General features: G+C 47.7%; 1 pseudogene; it reads right to left on the bottom strand.

Moving 5' to 3' along the window:
* Window positions 1-7,101, bottom strand: part of LOC139235475 (probable G-protein coupled receptor 139) — a 71,525-nt pseudogene extending 64,424 nt beyond the window's left edge.
* Between the last annotated feature and the right edge of the window lie 13,234 nt (window positions 7,102-20,335).

Below are 20,335 nucleotides of genomic sequence, written 5' to 3'. Positions count from 1 at the left end.
GAAACATTCTCTCTGCATCCACCTTGTCCCCCCCCTCATAATCTTATACGTTTCGATAAGATCACCTCTCATTCTTCTGAATTCCAATGGGTAGAGGCCCAAACTACTCAACCTTTCCTCATAAGTCATCCCCCTCATCCCCGAAACCTTCTCTGAACTGCCTCCAAAGCAAGTATATCTTTTCAGAAACATGGATCAGGAAGGCCAAGATTCTATTTGCTTTCCTGATCACTTGCTGTACCTGCATACTATCCTTTTGTGTTTCATGCACAAGTGCCTCCAGGTCCCGCTGTACTGCAGCACTTTGTAATCTTTCTCCATTTAAATAATAACTTGCTCTTTGATTTTTTTTCTGCCAAAGTGCATGACCTCACACTTTCTAATATTATACTCCATCTGCCAAATTTTTTCCCATTCACTTAGCCTGTCTATGTCCTTTTGCAGATTTTATGTGTACTCACATATTGCTTTTCCTCCCATCCTTTGTATCGTCAGCAAACTCGGCAACATTACATTCAGTCCCTTCTTCCAAGTTCTTGAATATAGAATGTAAATAGTTGGGGTCCCAGCACTGATCCCTGCAGCAACCCACTAGTTACTGGTTGCCAACCAGAGAATGAACCATTTATCCGACTCTCTGTTTTCTGTTAGTTAGCCAATCCTCTATCCTTGCTGATATATTACCCCCAACCCTGTGAACTTTTACGTGGCACCTTGTCAAATGTCTTCTGGAAGTCCAAATACACCACACTCACTGGTTCCCCTTTATCCACCCTGTTTGTTACATCCTCAAAGAATTCCAGCAAATTTGTCAAACATGCCTTCCCCTTCATAAATCCATGCTGACTCTGCCTGACCAAATTTTGCTTTTCCAAATATCCTGCTACTGCTTCTTTAATGATGGACTCCAACATTTTCCCAACCACAGATGTTAGGCTAACTGGTCTATAGTTTCCTGCTTTTTTTCTGCCTCCTTTTTTAAATAAGGACATTACATTTGCAGTTTTCCAATCACTGGGACCTCCCCAGAATCCAGGGAATTTTGGTAAATTACAACCATTGCATCCACTGTCCCTGCTGCGACTTCTCTTAAGACCCTAGGATGCAAGCCATCAGCTCCAGGGGATTTATCCGCCTTTAGTCCCGTTATCTTACTGAGTACCACCTTCTTAGTGATTGTGTTAAGTTCCTCCCCCCTGTAGCCCCTTGACTGTCCACTGTTGGGATATTGTTAGTGTCCTCGGCCGTAAAGACTGATAGAATATATTTGTTCAGTGTTTCTGCCATCTCCATGTTCCCCATTACTAATTCCCCGATCTCGTCCTCTCAGGGACCAACATTTACTTTAGCCACTCTTTTCCTTTTTATATACCTATAGAAACTCTTGCTATCTGTTTTTATATTTTGTGCTAGTTTACTTTCATAGTCTATCTTCCCTTTCTTAATCATTTTTTTAGTCATTCTTTGCTGGCTTTTAAAAGCTTCCCAGTCTTCTGTCCTCCCACGAGTTTTGGCCACTTTGTATGCCCTTGTTTTTAATTGGATACCGTCCTTTATTTCTTGAGTTAGCCACGGATGGCTATCTTTTCTTTTACACCCTTTCCTCCTCACGGGAATATATTTTTCTTGAGAGTTGTGCAATCAATATCTCCTTAAATGTACACCACTGTTCATCAACCGTCCTACACATAAATCTATTTTCCCAGTCCACTTTACCCAACTCTGCCCTCATACCTGCATAGTCTCCTTTATTTAAGATTAGTACGCTGGTTAGAGATCCAACTTTCTCACCCACCATCTAAATTTCAAATTCAGATCATGCTATGATCACTCATTTACTAGGAGATTGTTTATTAATCCTGTCTCATTACACAGGACCAGATCTAAGATAGCCTGCCCCCTGGTTGGTTCCGTTACATACTGCTGAAGGAACCCGTCCCTTATGCACTCTATGAACTCCTCCTCAAGGCTACCCTGACCAATTTGATTTGTCCATTCAATATGGAGGTTAAAATCACCCATGATTATTGCTGTTCCCTTTTTACAAGCCCCCACTATTTCCTGGTTTATGCGCTGACCAACAGAGTAGCTATTGTTACGGTGCCTATAGTCGACATCCACCAGTGACTTTTTCCACTTATTGTTCCTTATCTCCACCCAAACCGTTTCAACATCCTGATCATTTGAGCCAATATCGTTTCTTACTATTGCAGTGATTCCATCCTTTATCAATAGAGCTACTCCACGTCCTTTTCCTTTCTTTCTGTCCTTCCGGACTGTCCAGTACCGCTAAATATTTAATTTCCAGACCTGGTCACCTTGCAACCACGCCTCAGTAATGGCTATCAGATCATACCCATTTGTATCTATTTGTGCCGTCAACTCATCTATTTTGTTTCAAATGCTATGTGCATTGAGACAAAGTGTTTTTTTACACTTTTTTCCTGCTTGTTTCCTCTCTCCTTCAAACTCACTTTCTTTATTTTTGCTTTCTAATTCCAGCTTTACTCCCCTCCCTACTGAATCTATTTTCAGGTTCCCATCCCCCTGCCAAGCTAGTTTAACCCCTCCCCAAAAGCACGAGCACACCCCACCGTGAGGATATTGGTCCCGGCTCTGTTGAGGTGCAACCCATCTGGTTTGTCCATGTCCCACCTCCCCCAGAAGCGGTCCCAGTGCCTCAGGAAAGTAAAGCCCTCCCGCCTGCACTATCTCTCCAGCCAGGCATTCATCTGCTCTATCCTCCTGTTTCTGTAGTCACTAGCTCGTGACATCGGGAGGAATTCGGAGATTACTACCCTTTGAGGTCCTGCTTTTTAATCTCTCTCCTAGCTCCCTAAACTCTGCCTGCTGAGAGGGGAGGGAGGGGAAACAGTGAGTGTGGAATTGAAAACAGCCGGAGTTAGTGCCTTCAGGGACGGGGCAGATGGGAGGGAGGGGAACCAGTGAGTATACAACTGGACCCAGGCAGAATCAGCACCTTCAGGGGAGGGGAACCAGTGAGTGTAGAACTGAACCCAGCCAGAGTCAGTACCTTCAGGGGAGGGGAACCAGTGAGTGTGGAACTGAACCCACCCAGAGTCAGTACCTTCAGGGGAGGGGATCCAGTGAGTGTAGAACTTAACCCAGCCAGAGTCAGCACCATCAGGGGAGGGGAACCAGTGAGTGCAGAACTGAAACCAGATAGATTCAGCAACTTCAGGGGAGGAAAGGAGAGGCAGTTGAGAGGAGGTTGATTCCGGAGATGAGAGGGTTGACTTATAAGGAAATATTGAGTCGGGATAAATGGTTCATTCTCAGTTTGGCAATCAGTAACTAGCGGGTTGCCGCAGGGATCAGTGCTGGGACCTCAACTATTTACAATCTATATTAACGACTTGGAAGAAGGGACCAAGTGTAGTGTAGCCACATTTGCTGATGATACAAAGATGGGAGGAAATGCAATGTGTGAGGAGGACACACAAAATATGCAAAACCACATTGACAGGCTAAGTGAGTTGGCAAAAACTTGGCAGATGGAGTATAATGTTGGAAAGTGTGAGGTCATGCACTTAGCAGAAAAAACAATCACATATCAAATTATTATTTAAATGGAGAAAGATTACCAAGTGCTACTGTACAGCGGGACCTGGGGGTACTTATGCATGAAACACAAAAGATCAGTATGCAGGTACAGCAAGTGATCAGGAAGGCCAATGGAATCTTGGCCATTATTACAAAGGGGATGGAGTATAAAAGCTGGGAAGTCTTGCTACAGTTGTACAGGGCATTGGTGAGGACACACTTGGAATATTGCGTGCAGTTTTGGTTTCCATATTTACGAAAGGATATACTTGCTTTGGAGGCAGTTCAGAGAAGGTTCACAAAGTTGATTCTGGAGATGAGGGGGTTGACTTCTGAGGAAATGTTGAATATGTTGGGCCTACACTCATTGGAATTCAGAAGATAGAAAAGTGATCTTATCGAAATATATAAGATTATGAGGGGGCGTGACAAGGTGGATGCAGAGAGGATGTTTCACTGATGGGGGAGACTAGAACTAGAGGGCATAATCTTAGAATAAGGGGCCTCCATTTAAAACTGAGATGAGGAGAAATTTCTTCTGAGGGTTGTGGATGTGTGGAATTCACTGCCTCTGAGAGGTGTGGAAGCTGGGACATTGTATAAATTTCAGACAGAAATAGACACTTTCTTAAACAATAAGGGGTTATGGGGAGTGGGCAGGGAAGGGGACCTGAGTCCATGATCGGATCAGCCATGATGGTATTAAATGGCGGAGCAGGTTCGAGGGGCCGCATGGCTTACTGCTGCTCCTATATCGTATGTTACCCAGTGAGTGCAGAACTGAAACCAGACAGAGTCAGCATCTTCAGGGGAGGAGAGGGGAACCAGTGAGTGTAGAACTGAACCCAGCCAGAGTCAGCACCTTCAGGGGAGGGGAACCAGTGAGTGTAGAACTGAACCCAGCCAGAGTCAGTACCTTCAGGGGAGAGGAAACAGTGAGTGTAGAACTGAACCCAGCCAGAGTCAGTACCTTCAGGGGAGAGGAACCAGTGAGTGTGGAATTGAACCCAGCCAGAGTCAGTACCTTCAGGGGAGGAGAGAGATGGGTGGGAGGGAAATGAGTGATTGTCGAACTGATCGCAGCCAGATTCTACACCTTCAGGGAATCAGAGGGGAACCAGAGAGTCTATATCTGAACCCAGCAAGAGTCAGCACCCTAAGGGGAGTGGCAGATGGGAGGGAGGGGTACCAGTGAGTGCAAAATGGATCCCAGCCAGAGTTAGCACCTTCAGGGCAGGGGAACCAGTGAGTGCATAACTGAAACCAGATAGATTCAGCATCTTCAGCGGTGGAGAGGGGAGGCAGTTCAGAGAAGGTTTACGAGGTTGATTCTGGAGATGAGGGGATGGACTAATGAGGAAATGTTGAGGAGGTTGGGGGCAATATATTAGCATGGATTGAGGATTGGCTAACTTACAGAAAACAGAGAGTCAGGATAAATGGTTCATTTTCGGGTTGGCAACTAGTAACTCGTGGGGTGCCGCAGGGATCAGTGCTGGGACCCCAACTATTTACAATCTATATTAACGACGTGGAAGAAGGGACTGAGTGTAACGTAGCCAGGTTTGCTGACGATACAAAGATGGGAGGAAAAGCAATGTGTGAGCACACAAAAAATCTGCAAAAGGACATAAACAGGCTAAGTGAGTGGGGAAAAATTTGTCAGATGGAGTATAATGTTGGAAAGTGTGAGGTCATGTACTTTGGCAGAAAAAAAAATCAAAGAACAAGTTATTATTTAAATGGAGAAAGATTGCGAAGTGCTGCAGTACAGCGGGACCTGGAGGTACTTCTGCATGAAACACAAAAGAATAGTATGCAGGTACAGCAAGTGATCAGGAACGCCAATGGTATCTTGGCTTTTATTGCAAAGGGGATGGAGTATACAAGCAGGGAAGTCTTGCTACAACTATATAAGGTATTGGTGAGGCCACAGCTGGACTACTGCGTGCAGTTTTGGTTTCCATATTTACGAAAGGATATACTTGCTTTGGAGGCAGTTCAGAGAAGGTTCACTAGGTTGATTCCGGGGATGAGGGGGTTGACCTATGAGGTTGAGTAGGTTGGGCCTCTACTCATTGGAATTCAGAAGAATGAGAGGTAATCTTATGGAAATGTATAAGATTATGAGGGGTTTTGACAAGGTGGATGCAGAGAGGATGTTTCTACTGATAGGTGAGACTAGAACTAGAGGGCATAATCTTCGAATATGGGGCCGCCCATTTAAAACAGAGATGAGGAGAAATTTCTTCTATCAAACGGTTGTAAATCTATGGAATTTGCGGCCTCAGAGAGCTGTGGAAGCTGGGACATTGAATAAAATTAAGACAGAAATCGACAGTTTCTTAAACGATAAGAGATTATGGGGAGCAGGCCGGTAAGTGGAGCTGAGTCCATGATCAGATCAGTCATGATCTTATTGAATGGCGGAGCAGGCTCGAGGGGCGCTATAGCCTACTCCTGCTCCTATTTCTTATGTTCTTCTGTTCCCTGTCCGCTCCCCATAACCACTTATCACCTTATTGTTTAGAAACTGAGCCATTGTGAGGAGGGTCCAGTGATCCTGCTGGGAAATGCATGTGTGAGGCCTCAGGTGAGGACAGTGGAATAGCCTGTCGACACTCACTGTCGAGGTTCACACATGGAGATCGGGCACATGGGACATATATTGGAGAGAAACTGGTGAATGTAAAACTGAACCCAGCCAGAGTCAGCACCTTCATGGGAGGAGAGGGAGGGGAACCAGTGAGTGTAGAATTGAACCCAGCCAGAGTCAGTACCTTCAGGGGAGGGGAACCAGTGAGTGTAGAACTGAACCCAGCCAGAGTCAGTACCTTCAGGGGAGGAGAGGGAGGGGAACCAGTGAGTGTAGAACTGAACCCAGCCAGAGTCAGCACCTTCAGGGGAGGGGAACCAGTGAGTGTAGAACTGAACCCAGCCAGAGTCACTACCTTCAGGGGAGGGGAACCAGTGAGTGTAGAACTGAACCCAGCCAGAGTCAGTACCTTCAGGGGAGGGGAACCAGTGAGTGTAGAACTGAACCCAGCCAGAGTCAGTACCTTTAGGGGAGCAGAGGGAGGGGAACCAGTGAGTGTAGAACTGAGAATAACCAGAATCACCACACACATGGGAGGGGAACCAGTGAGTGTACAAGTGAACCCAGCCAGAGTCCACTCCTATAGGAGAAGGAAGTGTACCAGTGAGTGTATTTTTGAACCCAGTCAGAATTGGTGGTGAAAACTGGGAGTGGAGGAGAAACAGTTTAGAATTGTGTGTTGATTTGGATTTCAGCACAGCAGGAGAGACAATGTGTGGGACAGGGATTTACAGCTTTGGAAGAACAAGAGAGGACAGAATGTTCCATGGAAACTAGGAGGCCAAGTTTCGACTGACCCATAGAACGGTGCACCTCCGAGAGGTCCGCCGACTTTCTTGAAGGAAAAGTGAGCCTTATACTTACCTCGGGATTCTCCACGGTGATCTGGCCTGCTTTGGGCTGAGCACAAGAGAAGCAGCGGTGGGCGGAGCTACAGCCATGCGCCAAAAAGAGTGTCGGCAGCTGCCTGTGTGTGCAGTGGGGTCTGCGTGTGTACACAGTAGCTCCTGGCCCTCCCAGCGTGTCGTGGCTGTGGGCGATCCTATCACTGGCCGAAGGAACGACGCGATGTTCACTTCCCCTAGCCCGGGCCGAGTAGCCTGCCTGCCTGAGCCTCGCCTTGCCGCCCCTCGCCTTGCCTCACCGTCCCTCACCTAGCCGTTGCCTGTCCTCGGGCCTCGCATCACTGCCACTGCTCTTACCTCAAGGCCTCCCTGTCGGCCCGCCCAAACACCAGCTCCGTGATGGGGCCGTCTGACCATCTCTCCGACGGGCCCCACCCGACCACCTCCCAGGCGGCGGGCCCCACCCAAACTCTTCCCCGGCGGCGGGCCCTGCCCAAACTCTTCCCCAGTGGCACGCCCCGCCTGAACTCTTCAACCTTGAAAATGTAAGGAGGCAGGCAGGGCTGTGTGTGCTGCTGGAGGGCTCGCAGTGCTCCTGAACGGATAGGTGCTGCAGTTGGTGAGGTAGCAACTTTTAATTTTTTATTTATTGATTGATTTTTAATTTATTTTTAAATGTTATTTATTGATTGAGTTATTGATCATTTATTATTGATGATGGTTCTTTATTTTTAAAAGTGAAGTATTTAATGCTTTGGAAAATCCTCGAACTTCCCTTCCCTCCACAACCCCTCCCCCACCCGCCATCTCTGGCTACCGGCGCCTGATTTCTAAAGTCTCCACAAGGTTTTTCTGAGCGTACAAAAGTGAGCACTGACTCATGCCTAAATTAGTTTTGAGTAACTTTTCGCTGTCTAAACTTGCTTAACTGGCCAAAACGGGCGTAAGTGGCTGGAAAAAGAAACTGAACTAACTGACTGAAAGTGGAACAAACTAAACGTGGAGAATTGTGATTTATTGGATACTCCAAAACAATCGGAGCAACTCCTGTTGAAACCTGGCCCCGAGATGTGTCTATCCTGAATTTGTGTCTTGCACTGACAGTGATGAGTTTTGTTATTTCCTTTTACAGCATATTAGAAGGGGAGATTTTCAGACAGGAAACAGAAACCAAACATCGCGTCAAGATCTGACGGAGTCAATCGATTCATCAGGACCTGAATATCATCGGTCTTTGAAAGCGGAACGAGAAATATTTGTCTGTCCTGCCTTTGGGACAATATTTTAAATATCAGTGTGACTGGAAAAGCACCGAAACACACACACCCGAGTGAGTGTTCCAGTGCACTGCCTGTGGAAAGAGCTTTAACCAGTTACACAGCTTGAAGAAACATCGCACCATTCACAGCGGGGAGAAACTGTAAACGTGTTGTGTGTGTGGGCGAGGCTTCAACTGATCATCCAACCATGGAGAGTTACATGGATAACCGCACCATGGAGAAACCGTGGAAATGTGGGGACTGTGGGAAGGGATTCAGGTCGCCATCAGAACTGGAAATTCATCGACGCATTCACACTGGGGAGAGGCCATTCACCTGCTCCGTGTGTGGGAAGAGATTCACTCAATCATCCCACCTGCAGTCACACCAGCGAATTCACACTGGGGAGAGGCTGTTCACCTGCTCTGAGTGTGGGAAGGGATTCTTTCAGTCATCTGACCTGCTGGCACACCAGCGAGTTCACACTTGGGAGAGGTCGTTCACCTTCTCCGTGTGTGGGAAGGGATTCACTCAGCCATCACACCTGCTGGCACACCAGCTAATTCACACTAGGGAGAGGCCATTCACCTGCTCTGAGTGTGGGAAAGGATTCTTTCGGTCATCCGGCCTGCTGAGACACCAGCGAGTTCACACTGGGGAGAGGCCGTTCACCTGCTCTGAGTGTGGGAAGGGATTCAATCAGTCATCCACCCTGCTGGCACACCAGCGAGTTCACAACTGACTGCAGGGGTGGAATCTGCTGTTAATCACATCCTGACTGAACCATGTCCATTCTGACAATTGGAGTTTGTTTCTGCTGATGATAACTCCTGTAACTGGACTGTAGTTTAATATTTGGGATATAGACAAATACATACATAAATGGAGGGATGAAATCTCGCCTCTGGGGGGAGGCGGGAGGCTGACGTCCAGGTCACCTGGTCGGAGGCACACCTGCTTGCCAGGCATCGTCGTGTGTAACCTGGTTTCAAATGACTGAAAATGATGCTAATAAAACACACCAAACTATTTTCTCATTAGATTGGGGTACTGTATTCAATTCCTCAATAAAAAAAAAATTTAAAGAAAAGAATTCCTGAAAGTTCTTCCATGTTGGTTAAAAGTTTTTTCAGAAGTTTTAAATGTTTCTTCTGGAGTTTTAAAAAAGTTTTCCCAAGTTATTTATAAGTTTCCCAAGTTGATTTAAAGTTTAAAATGAAAGTCACGACTAAGCTACCTCCCTTGATACTATTCCATGGGCACTGCCAGCCTTCTGCAGCTGCACAAAGCCCTGGCTAGACCACATCTGGAGCACTGCGGGGAAGTAGAGGCCTGGTCGGCTCCATAGGGGGCCCGAATGCCTGGACACGATATACAGTTCCATGGTTAGAATCCCCGTGTACAGTGCCAGGTTTTGAATCCCCATTTACAGTGCCAGGTTTAGAATCCCCATGTACAGGGCCAGACTTAGAATCCCCATGTACAGGGCCAGGTTTAGAATCCCCATGTACTATCTCAGGGTTAGAATCCCCATGTACAGTCCCAGGGTTAGAATCCCCATGTACAGTCCCAGGGTTAGAATCCCCATGTACAGTCCCAGGGTTAGAATCCCCATGTACAGTGCCAGGGTTAGAATCCCTTTGTACTCTCCCCCAGGGTTAGAGTGCCCAATTACACTCCCAGGGTTAGAATCCCAATATACAGTCCCAGGGTTGGAATTGCAATGTACAGTCGCAGAATTGGAATCCTGTGACAGTACACAGTCGAAGCGAAAAATTGAGGCCTTGAACCTGAGTTGGGGCAAAAAAATCATAGAAACATAATTCAATTTCTATACTAAACTATTTGAAATCAAATCAAATGAATTGTTGCAACTATCACGTTCCTTTCATGCCAAATGGGAAACAAGTGATGTGGGGGGAGTGCAGGACTGTTTGCGCCCAGTTACACAGCATGTCCCTGGCTCTCCACTCCAAATGCGCTTATTTCAGATCGCAGTCTCATTGACACATCCAACTGACTGGATGGACCTCGCCCTTTAAACCCCATCAGAGAAATATCAGCATTTGATGTTTAGTTTGCCAAACCTTTATAAAAAAAAACTGGTTCGGCCTCAGCTGGAGAATTGTGTTCAAGTTTGGGCTCCAAACTTTCGGAATGATGCCAAGCTTTTAGAGAAGGTGTGGAAGTAGCGGTGCCAGGGATGTGGGACTTCCGTGATGTGGAGAGTCTGGTGAAGTTTTCTCCAGAGAGCAAAAAAGAGTAAAAGGAGATTTGACAGAGATGTACAAAATTATGAATGATTTAGAAGAAAGAGTAAATATGGAAATTCTTTCCAGCGGCATTAGGGAAGGTAACCAGAGGAGTCAGACTTCCGATGATTGGCAAAATAACGAGAGGTGAAATGTGGGATCATTTGTTACCCAGCGAAATGTTATGATCCAGAATGCACTCTCCGAAAGGGTGGTGGAAGCAGATTCAATCGTAACTTTTAAAAGGGAATTGGATAAATACTTGCCGGGAAGAATATACCGAGCTATCGGTAAAGAGAAGAGCAGTGAGACTCATTGAACAGCTCCACTGAAGAACTGGCACAGACACGATGGGTCGCATGGCCTTCTGTGCTGTACCACTCCCTGACAATAGCGAATGATTGTACACAGAGTGCTCCGCCCGGGGGAATACACCCAATCTCCATCAGCAGGGAGGCAACGCATTTGAAGGACTGGTTCCCAGAGAGCACCTCCCTGTGCGGAGAGGCTCCCAGGGACAGAGCGGAGCGAGCACGGCGCAGGGCAACACCGAGTGCGGCCCTCAGGCCCCGGGCAACACCGAGTGCGGCTCTCAGGCCCCAGACAACACCAAGTGTGGCCCTCGGGTCGCGGGCAACAGCGAGTGTGGCTCTCAGGCCCCAGGCAACACCGAGTGCTGCTCTCAGGCCCCGGACAAAACCGAGTGCGGCTCTCAGGTCCCGGGCAACACCGAGTGCGGCTCTCAGGCCCCAGACAACACCAAGTGTGGCCCTCAGGTCGCGGGCAACAGCGAGTGCGGCTCTCAGGCCCCAGGCAACACCGAGTGCTGCTCTCAGGCCCCGGGCAGCACCGAGTGCGGCCCTCAGGCCCCGGGCAACACCGAGTGTGGCCCCCTCCCCCGCCCCGAGTCAGAGAACCGGGCTCGGCCCCAGTAAACACCGGGGGCAGCGCCTCACCCAAACCATGAAAACAACTGGTTGCATTTATACAGCAGGCCCAGCAGTTCCCAGCCGCTCTGTATCAGGGTGGGTGCTGGATGCGGAAGTCAATCCCTGGCCTCCTGTGCAGTATAGTATTAGACAGTCTGTTGAATCGAGGATGACCCACTTCCACACCAAAAAGGGATGAGTTCACAGATGTTTCAATATGAGATCTGATATTCCAGGTCCCGAACTACATATTGAAGGGTGGGAGATGCCTATGCGTGGATTCTTTTAATGCTTGTGTCCGTTGTACGCCAGCCACCACACGGGCTGGACAGAGCGAGGTCTTGGTCCAGTGGCAAGTGTTAAACAAGACGACTGGAGACCAAGCTCTGCTGCACAGACCTGGTGCACATAATCCTAATGCCCATAGATCAGAGTGTGGTCTGGCCCATGCTGTCCCTGGGCCCTTGCCTCTTCCGGGCCCCGAATTCGTGCTTCTCGTAGGCCACAATCTCTCCACCCCAAACTCTCGCCTCTTGTGGGCCCCAATCTCTCAGCCCTGATCTCTCGCCGCTACTCCACCCGGAGTGTGGGAAGGGATTCATTCAGTCATTGCACCTACTGATACACCAGCAAGTTCACAAGTGACTGCAGGGGTTGGTATCTGCTGTTATTGCTGCTGTTAATCACATCCCGACTGAACCATGTTCATTCTGACAGTTGGGGTTTCTTTCCGCTGATGTTAATAACTCTGGTAACTGGACTTGAGTTTAATATTTGGGATATAGACAAATAAATTCGTGTTGCTTTCAACACATTGCTGTAGATTGTTGTCTTTCCCACCCGTGTGTTTAGCATCACCTGGCTGGAGCTCAGAGAGGACAATCTGGGGGAAGATCGTATGGGGGAGAACTTCAGCCTCGACACAGTCCTTCAGGGTCACACTGAGAGGGGCAAATGGCACTTTGGTCTTTCTCATCTCTCTTCACAGTCAGCAAAGTCACCGTGCGGGTTAATCTTGACGGTGTAAGGTGCGGATGATATCCACCCAAGGGTGTTTAAAGAGATGGGACGGGTGCTCTGTCAGCCACTTGCCCATATCTCCAACAGCTCAGTAGAGTCATGGGTTGTTCCCTGAGATTGGAAGATAGCACATGTAGTTCCCATTTTCCAAATTGGCCACAAGTCAGAGCTCAGGAACTGAAGGCCCATCAACGTGACCTTGATCAGCAGGAAGGTGCTAGAAGGGATCCTGAGAGCTGTTATTTTCCATCATGGGGAAAGGGAAGGGGCCATTACAGATACTGAACATGGATTCTGGTAAACATGGTCACATCTTACAAACTAGCTTGAGTTTGTGAAGAAGTTGTTCGGTTGGTGGATGGCGGAATCCGGTTGACATTATCTACCTCAAGGTGTCAAACTCATTTTCTGTGGTGGGCCTGATCCAATATCCTGGCACTTGGCATAGGCCACATTCAGCAAAAGCTATTATAATAGGAATAAATGAAGATAAACTACATCGGAATTTACATTTAGATTTTATTTACTGCCGCTGCTCCCGATCCCTGGCACCTCTTAGCTTGAGCATTCATGAACTGACCCTGCTCAAACCATAACGACAAGCATATCGGTGCATGGTTCTGCCTGTGACCACAAGGCTGTGTCACTGCCACACGCCAATACCATTTCCTCGTTTCACATCTCCATACAAACACCATCACTTCACACATCCTCTTTCTACACAATTGCAGCAGACATGAGCAAGGACATGAGGCTTATTAAAAGACACATTTCATTACAGCAAAGGTTACACTGGGAGAAATGTTCAGTTATTTTCCATTACAGGCAAATGCTGGATAAACCAGCAGCACACTGGCACCTGAGCAGTGTCTCATCAGCCTACAGGCTTTTCTTAAATAGATTTGCTGCCTGGATATAAATTTAAACCAGCTTTGCAGGCGTGATGCTGTATTCACACATTGAAGGTGAGAGAGATTCTGTGGGGCACACACTCACTCCAGTAGCTGAAAGTGATTGACAGACTGGGTTTTGTGTTAGTGATACCGGGCGTGTTACCAATACCAGCAAAGATGAAGCCCATGGAATAAAAGGGACAGTGGATACTGTCTCACTGTGAGCGAGTCAGAATGAGAAGCTTTAACAACAGCCGTGTTTCACAAAGGGAGACCTCACCCGACCAAAGGACATTGGCTGGAGTTTAATTGGCTGCTTGTGTCACTGGGCTACAGGAGGCTATTTGTGACAGAAGGAAAGCTGATCACGTCACAGCAAACAAATAGTTTCCCGGCCTGTCCAGGGCACACACTGACCCCCACCTTCTCTCTCTCACTATTGATGGACACGGCTGCAGTAATTGCTCCTCTGACCTTTCCTCTCTTGTCCCTCCTGCACCCTTAATACACGGCCCGTCACAATCTCCCTCCCACTACATCCTCACTGTGCTGGAATCCACACCAGTCTCCCCATCTGCTCCTTGTTCTCTCCCTGGATCCTGAAACTACAGAACTCACTGATCCCTCCTGAAGTCTCCAGGCTTTAAAACTGAAGCTTGGTGGCTCTCAGTCCTCACTCCTTGATTTACCTCTCCTTCTCTCCTCCTCTTTCCCCTTTGGTTGTGTTCTACACTCTGGGCCTTGGGCCTTGGGCCTTCCCCGGGGATTCTCAGTATGAACAGTGGTTTGTGTATGGAGACAGGATGTCCCAGCTCTCCACCTTTAAAGGGCAAGGAGACGACCAGCTGGCCTGAATGGCCCTGCTTTATGAAATCACTGCAGCGCCGAGCAACCACCCTCCCTGAGCCCTGCTCATTATGGGCTGGGTTGATTGCAGTGCTGTTACAGGAAGGAAACAGGAGCAGGATTCGAGCCGTGTGGAGCGCAGGATTAATGGGGAGAAGTACAGGATCAATTTATACCTTATTGAGTGAGAAATGGCAGTGTCCTGGACACTGCCTGTCACCTCAGTATCTATGCCGGGGAGCGACCGATGAGTTCACTCTGTATATAACCCGAGCTGTGCCCGACTGGAGAGTGTTTGATGCTGGCACGAGGTGCTCAGCTCGATGAGCACTACATTTAACCCAAAGATGATCAGATAAAACCATCAGCTTCTCCCCTGAACACATGTCCTGAAGGACAGGAGTGTCTCTAATAATTTGGCTGGCGTCCTTTATCAAAGTTAAACACCGCACATCCCTTTTTAAAAATGTGTTCATGGACTGTTGGTGTCGCCTCTCACCTCTCATTCTTCTAAACGCTGGAGAATGTAGGCCGAGTCTATTCAATCTCTCATAGGACAATCCCCCCATCCCAGGAATCAGTCTGGTGAATCTTCATTGCACTCCCTCTACAGCTAGTTTATCTTTCCTTAGGTAAGGAGAACAAAACAGTACACAATACTGCTGGTGTGGTCTCACCAGGGCCCTGTATAATTGCAATAAGACGTAAATATTCAAATCTCATTGTAATAAAGGCCAATATACCATTTGCTTTCTAAATTGCTTGCTGCACCTGCATATTAACTTTTGGCGATTTGTGTACAAGAACACCCAGGTCCCTCTGAACACAATGTTTCCCAATCTCACCATTAAAAAAACAATACTCTGCCTTTCTATTTTTACTGTCAGTGTCTAACTTAACATTTCTTCACATTATATTCCATTTACCATGTTCTTGCCCACTCACTGAGCCTGTATATATCCCCTTGAAACCTCTTTTCATCCTCCTCACAACTTACATTCCCAACTAGTTTTGCAACCTCAGCAAACTTCAATATATTACATTTGGTCCCCTCATCCAAATTATTGATATAGATTGTGAATAGCTGGGGCCCAAGCACCGATCCTTGCATCACCCCACCAGTTACAGCCTGCCAACCCAGAAATCACCCGTTTATTCCTACTCTCTGTTTTCTATCCGTTAACCAATCCTTAATCCTTGCTCGTATATTACCTTCAATCCCATGAGCCCTAATTTTATTTTATAACCTCTTGTGTGGCACCTCATCGAATGCCTTCTGTAAATCTAAATACACCACGTCCAGTGGTTCGCCCTGATCTATCCTGCTAGTTACAGCCTCAAAAATGCGAACAGATTTGTCAAGTACAATTTCCCTAAATAAATCCGTGCTGATTCCGCCCAATCCTGTTAGTACTTACAACGTGCTTAATAGTAGATTTTAGCATTTTTGCTGCGACTGATGTCAGGACGACCAGTAATGCAGGGGTTAGATACAGAGTAAATCTCACTCCATCTTGTCCCAAACACTACTAGGGTTGATACAGATTAAATCTCAGTCTACAATATCCCAAACACTCCCAGGGCAGGTACAACATGGGTTAGATACAGAGAAAAGCTCCCTCTACACTGTTCCATCAAACAGCACCAGGGCAGGTACAGCACGGGGTTAGATACAGAGTAAATCTCGCTCTGCACTGTTCCATCAAACACTCCCAGGGCAGGTGCAGCACGGGGTTAGACATGGGGTGCATCTCCCACTACTCTGTCCCAACCATCCCAGGGCAAGTACAGCATGGGTTAGATATAGACTAAGTCTCCCTCTATACTGTTCCACCGGACATTCCCAGGGCAGGTACTGCATTGGTTAGATAATAAGTAAAGCTCCCTCTGCACTGTCCAAATAAACATTCCAAGGGCAGGTACAGCATAATTTAGATACAGTGTAATTCTCTCTCTAATCTCTCTCTACAATTGTACAGGGCCTTGATGAGACCACACTTGGAGCACTGTGCACATTTATGGTCTCCTTATCTAAGGAATGAGAGACTTGCCTTGCTTAGATACTGAGTAAAGCTCCCTCGACACTGTCCCACCAGACATTGCAAGGGCAGGTACAACACGGGGTTAGATACAGAATAAAGCTCCGTCTACATTGTCCCATCACACACTCCGAGGGCAGGTACAGCATGGGATAAATACAGAGTAATCTCTCCCTCTACAATACCCCAACAAAAATTCTGAGGCGTGTACAGCACACGTTAGATACAGAGTAAAGCTCCGTCTACATTGTCCCATCACACACTCCCAGGGAAGGATAGAACAGGGTCGATGATAATATAATAAGTAGGAGCAGGAGTAGGCCACTTGCCCCTCGAGACTGCTCCGCCATTTAATAAGATTATGGCTGATTGATCTTGAGCTCAGCTCTACTTCCCTGCCTGCTCCCCATACACCTTATTCTCTTGTCGCTCAAAAATCTGTCTACCTCTGCCTTTAATATATTCAATGACCCAGCCTCTACAGCTCTCTAAGGCAGAAATTCCATAGATTTATAACCCTTGAGAGAAGAAATTTCTCCTCCTCTCAGTTTTAAATGAGCGACCTCTTATTCTGAGACTGGGTCCCCGAGTTTTAGTTTCCCCTATGAGTGCAAATATCTTCTCTGCATTCACCTTGTCGAGCCCTCTCATTATCTTATCTGTTTTCCAATCCATCTTTGGATCATCAGCAATCGTTACTACATTACACTCGGTCCCTTCATCCAAGTCATTAATACTGATTGTAAATAGTTGAGGACCGAGCACCGATCACTGTAGCACCCCGCTAATCACTGTTTGCCAACTGGAAAATGGCCCATTTATCCCGACTCTGATTCAAAGTAAAGCTTCGTCTACATTGCCCCATCAAACACAACTAGGGCAGGTACATCACGGGTTAGATACAGAGTAAATCTCCCCCTACACTGTCCCATCAAACACTCTGAGGTGAAGTACAGCACCATTTAAATACAGAGTAAATCTCTCTCTACACAGTCCAACGGCAGATACAGCACGGGTTACATACAGAGTAAAGCTCCTCCTGCACTGTCCTAAAGAATCCCAGGTCAGGTACAGCAAGGGTTAGTCACAATTTAAAGCACCCTGTAAGCTGACCTATCAAACAATCCCATGGCAGGACAACACAGGTTAAATACACAATTAAATACACATTGTCCCATCAACTATTTCCAGGGAACTTGCAACGCAGGTTAGATGCAGAGTAACGGTCCCTCTACATGGTCTCACCAGACATTCAAAGGCAGGTACAGCACGGGTTACATATAGATTAAATCTCCCTCTAGCCTGTCCCAAACTCTCCCAGGTTAGGTACTGCATTGGTTAGGTAGAGTTAATCTCCCTGTACACTGTCCCATCAAAGACTCTCAGGGCAGGTACAGCACGGGTGAGATAGAGTGACGCTCCCCCTCGACTGTCCAGTCAAATGTTATTGAATGGAGAGCAGGCTCAGGGGTCCGGGTGGCCTACTCCTGCTCCTATTTCTCATGGTCTTATGTATCCAGCATGCCCCGCGGGGGAGAATGTGCCGCACCAAGTTTAACGGAGGTCAGTGCGCAGGCGCGGACCCTGGCTGTGTTTGGAGCATGCGCGACACCTGTAATGGAGGACAAGACGTGTTTTGGACAGGCTCCTCAGAAGTGTCCTTTTCAGCGGGACGGAGGGGATTAATGGACCAGCGGGGAGCTGGGGAGGCTTCATAAGCAACCGGTGCTCGCCGCAAGCCCGGAATAATCACCGGAATATCGGCAGTTGCAGCTTCGGGGTTTTCTCCCGGTCACAGGCCCAGGCTAACGGCGGCCATCTTCGTACAGGAAGGCAGCTTCAGCGCTCCGCCTTCTTCATTCAGTGAGTAGCATAGCGCATGCGCGGCCATTTTGCTGCAGGAAAATGCGAATGATGTCAGTGCCTGAAACTGAACCCAGCCAGAGTCAGTACCTTCAGGGGAGGGGAACCAGTGAGTGTCGAACTGAACCCAGTCAGAGTCAGTACCTTCAGGGGAGGGGAACCAGTGAGTGTAGAACTGAACCCAGCCAGAGTCAGTACCTTCAGGGGAGGGGAACCAGTGAGTGTAGAACTGAACCCAGCCAGAGTCAGCACCTTCAGGGGAGGGGAACCAGTGAGTGTAGAACTGAACCCAGCCAGAGTCAGCACCTTCAGGGGAGGGGAACCAGGGAGTGTAGAACTGAACCCAGCCAGAGTCAGGAACTTCAGGGGAGGGGAGTCAGTGAGTGTAGAACTGAACCCAGCCAGAGTCAGCACCTTCAGGGGATGAGAACCAGTGAGTGTAGAACTGAACCCAGCCAGAGTCAGTACCTTCAGGGGAGGGAAACCAGTGAGTGTAGAACTGAACCCAGCCAGAGTCAGTACCTTCAGGAGAGGGGAACCAGTGAGTGTAGAACTGAACCCAGCCAGAGACAGCACCTTCAGGGGAGGGGAACCAGTGAGTGTAGAACTGAACCCAGCCAGAGTCAGTACCTTCAGGGGAGGGGAACCAGTGAGTGTAGAACTGAACCCAGCCAGAGTCAGTACCTTCAGGGGAGGGGAACCAGTGAGTGTAGAACTGAACCCAGCCAGAGTCAGCACCTTCAGGGGAAGGGACGGAGTGGAACCAGTGAATGCAAGTTGATTTTGGAGATGAAGGGGTTGACTTATGAGGATAGGTTAAGTAGGTTGGGCCTGTACACATTGGAGTTTAGAAGAAAGAGGGGTGATCTTATTGAAATTTATAAGATAAGGAGGGGGCTCGACAAGGTGGATGCAGAGAGGATGTTTCCACATGGAGAAACCGATTACTAGGGGACATTGTCTTTAAAGAAGGGGCCGCCCATTTCAAACTGAGATGAGGAGGAATTTCTTCTCTTGAGTGCTGTAAATCTGCAGAAATCTCTGCCCCAGAAAGCTGTGGAGGCTGGGTCATTGAATATATTTAAGGCGGAGATAGACAGGTTTAACAGAGGTGCTCACAATCAGGAAGGCTTTAGATTGAGTCAGGGAACAGAGTGGTTCTGCTCACACAATCAAAGAATGGTTACAGCACGGAAGGCCATTCGGCCCGTCGAGCTCTTGCCGGCTCCCAGCTAGTCCCACTGCCCCGCCCTTTCCCCCTGCAAATGTTTTCTTTCAGATACTTATCCACCTTCCTTTTGAAAGCTGTGATTGAGTCTGTCTCCACCAGCCTTTCAGGCCGTGCTTTCCGGATCCTAAACACTCGCTGCCATAAAATAGATTTGTCTTATGTTGCTTTTGGTTCATCTACCAATCACCTTAAATCAGTCTCCTCTGGTTCTCGACCCCTCCACCAATGGGAACAGTATCTCTCTATCTACTCTGTCCGGACCCCTCATGAATTTGAACACCTCTATCAATTCTCCTCTCAACCTTCTCTGCTCCCAGGAGAACAACTCCAGCTTCTCCAGTCAATCCACGTAACCGAAGTCCCTCATCTCATGAATCATTCTTGTCAATATTTTCTGCACCCTCTCGAAGGCCTTCACATCCTAATGTGCGGTGCCCAGAATTGGACACAATGATCCAGTTGAGGCCGAACCAGTGTTTTAAAAAGGTTCATCATAACTTCCTTGCTTTTGTACTCTGTGATGCCCAGGATCCAGTAAGCATTTCTAACTGCTTTCTCAACCTGTCCTGGCACCTTCAGCGATTTGTGCACATATACCAGCAGATCGCACTGTTCATGCATCCCCTTTAGGATTGTACTCTTTAGTTTATATTGCCTCTCCTCATTCATTTAATCATGCTTTTCTAATTTTATTTCTTAACTCAGATTCACGGCCACATTTTATTTCTTCCTCCGAGCATCTCAACTTAATCTGTCAGTGTAATGTTGGCGAGTGGTGATTGATTGCCCTGGGAACCAACAGGAAGAGAGCTCAGAGGCCGGAGGGCCCAGGGAGCAGCGTGTTCTGCAATCAATCGCGGTGCTTGAGGGGTGGATCCTGAGTCGGCCCATCGGGTAAGTATGTGTCAACCCCTGTTAAACAATTTCCAGTCCACTGTGGCCAAATCACCCCTCAACTTAGCAAAGTTAGCTTTTCCACAATTTGGGACTTTTATTCG

Source organism: Pristiophorus japonicus, chromosome 23, assembly GCF_044704955.1.
Source record: "Pristiophorus japonicus isolate sPriJap1 chromosome 23, sPriJap1.hap1, whole genome shotgun sequence".
In the NCBI taxonomy this organism is placed as follows: Eukaryota; Metazoa; Chordata; class Chondrichthyes; family Pristiophoridae; genus Pristiophorus; species Pristiophorus japonicus.
The sequence above is the reverse complement of the archived record's forward strand: the minus strand, read 5'-3'. Positions and strand labels throughout refer to the sequence as shown.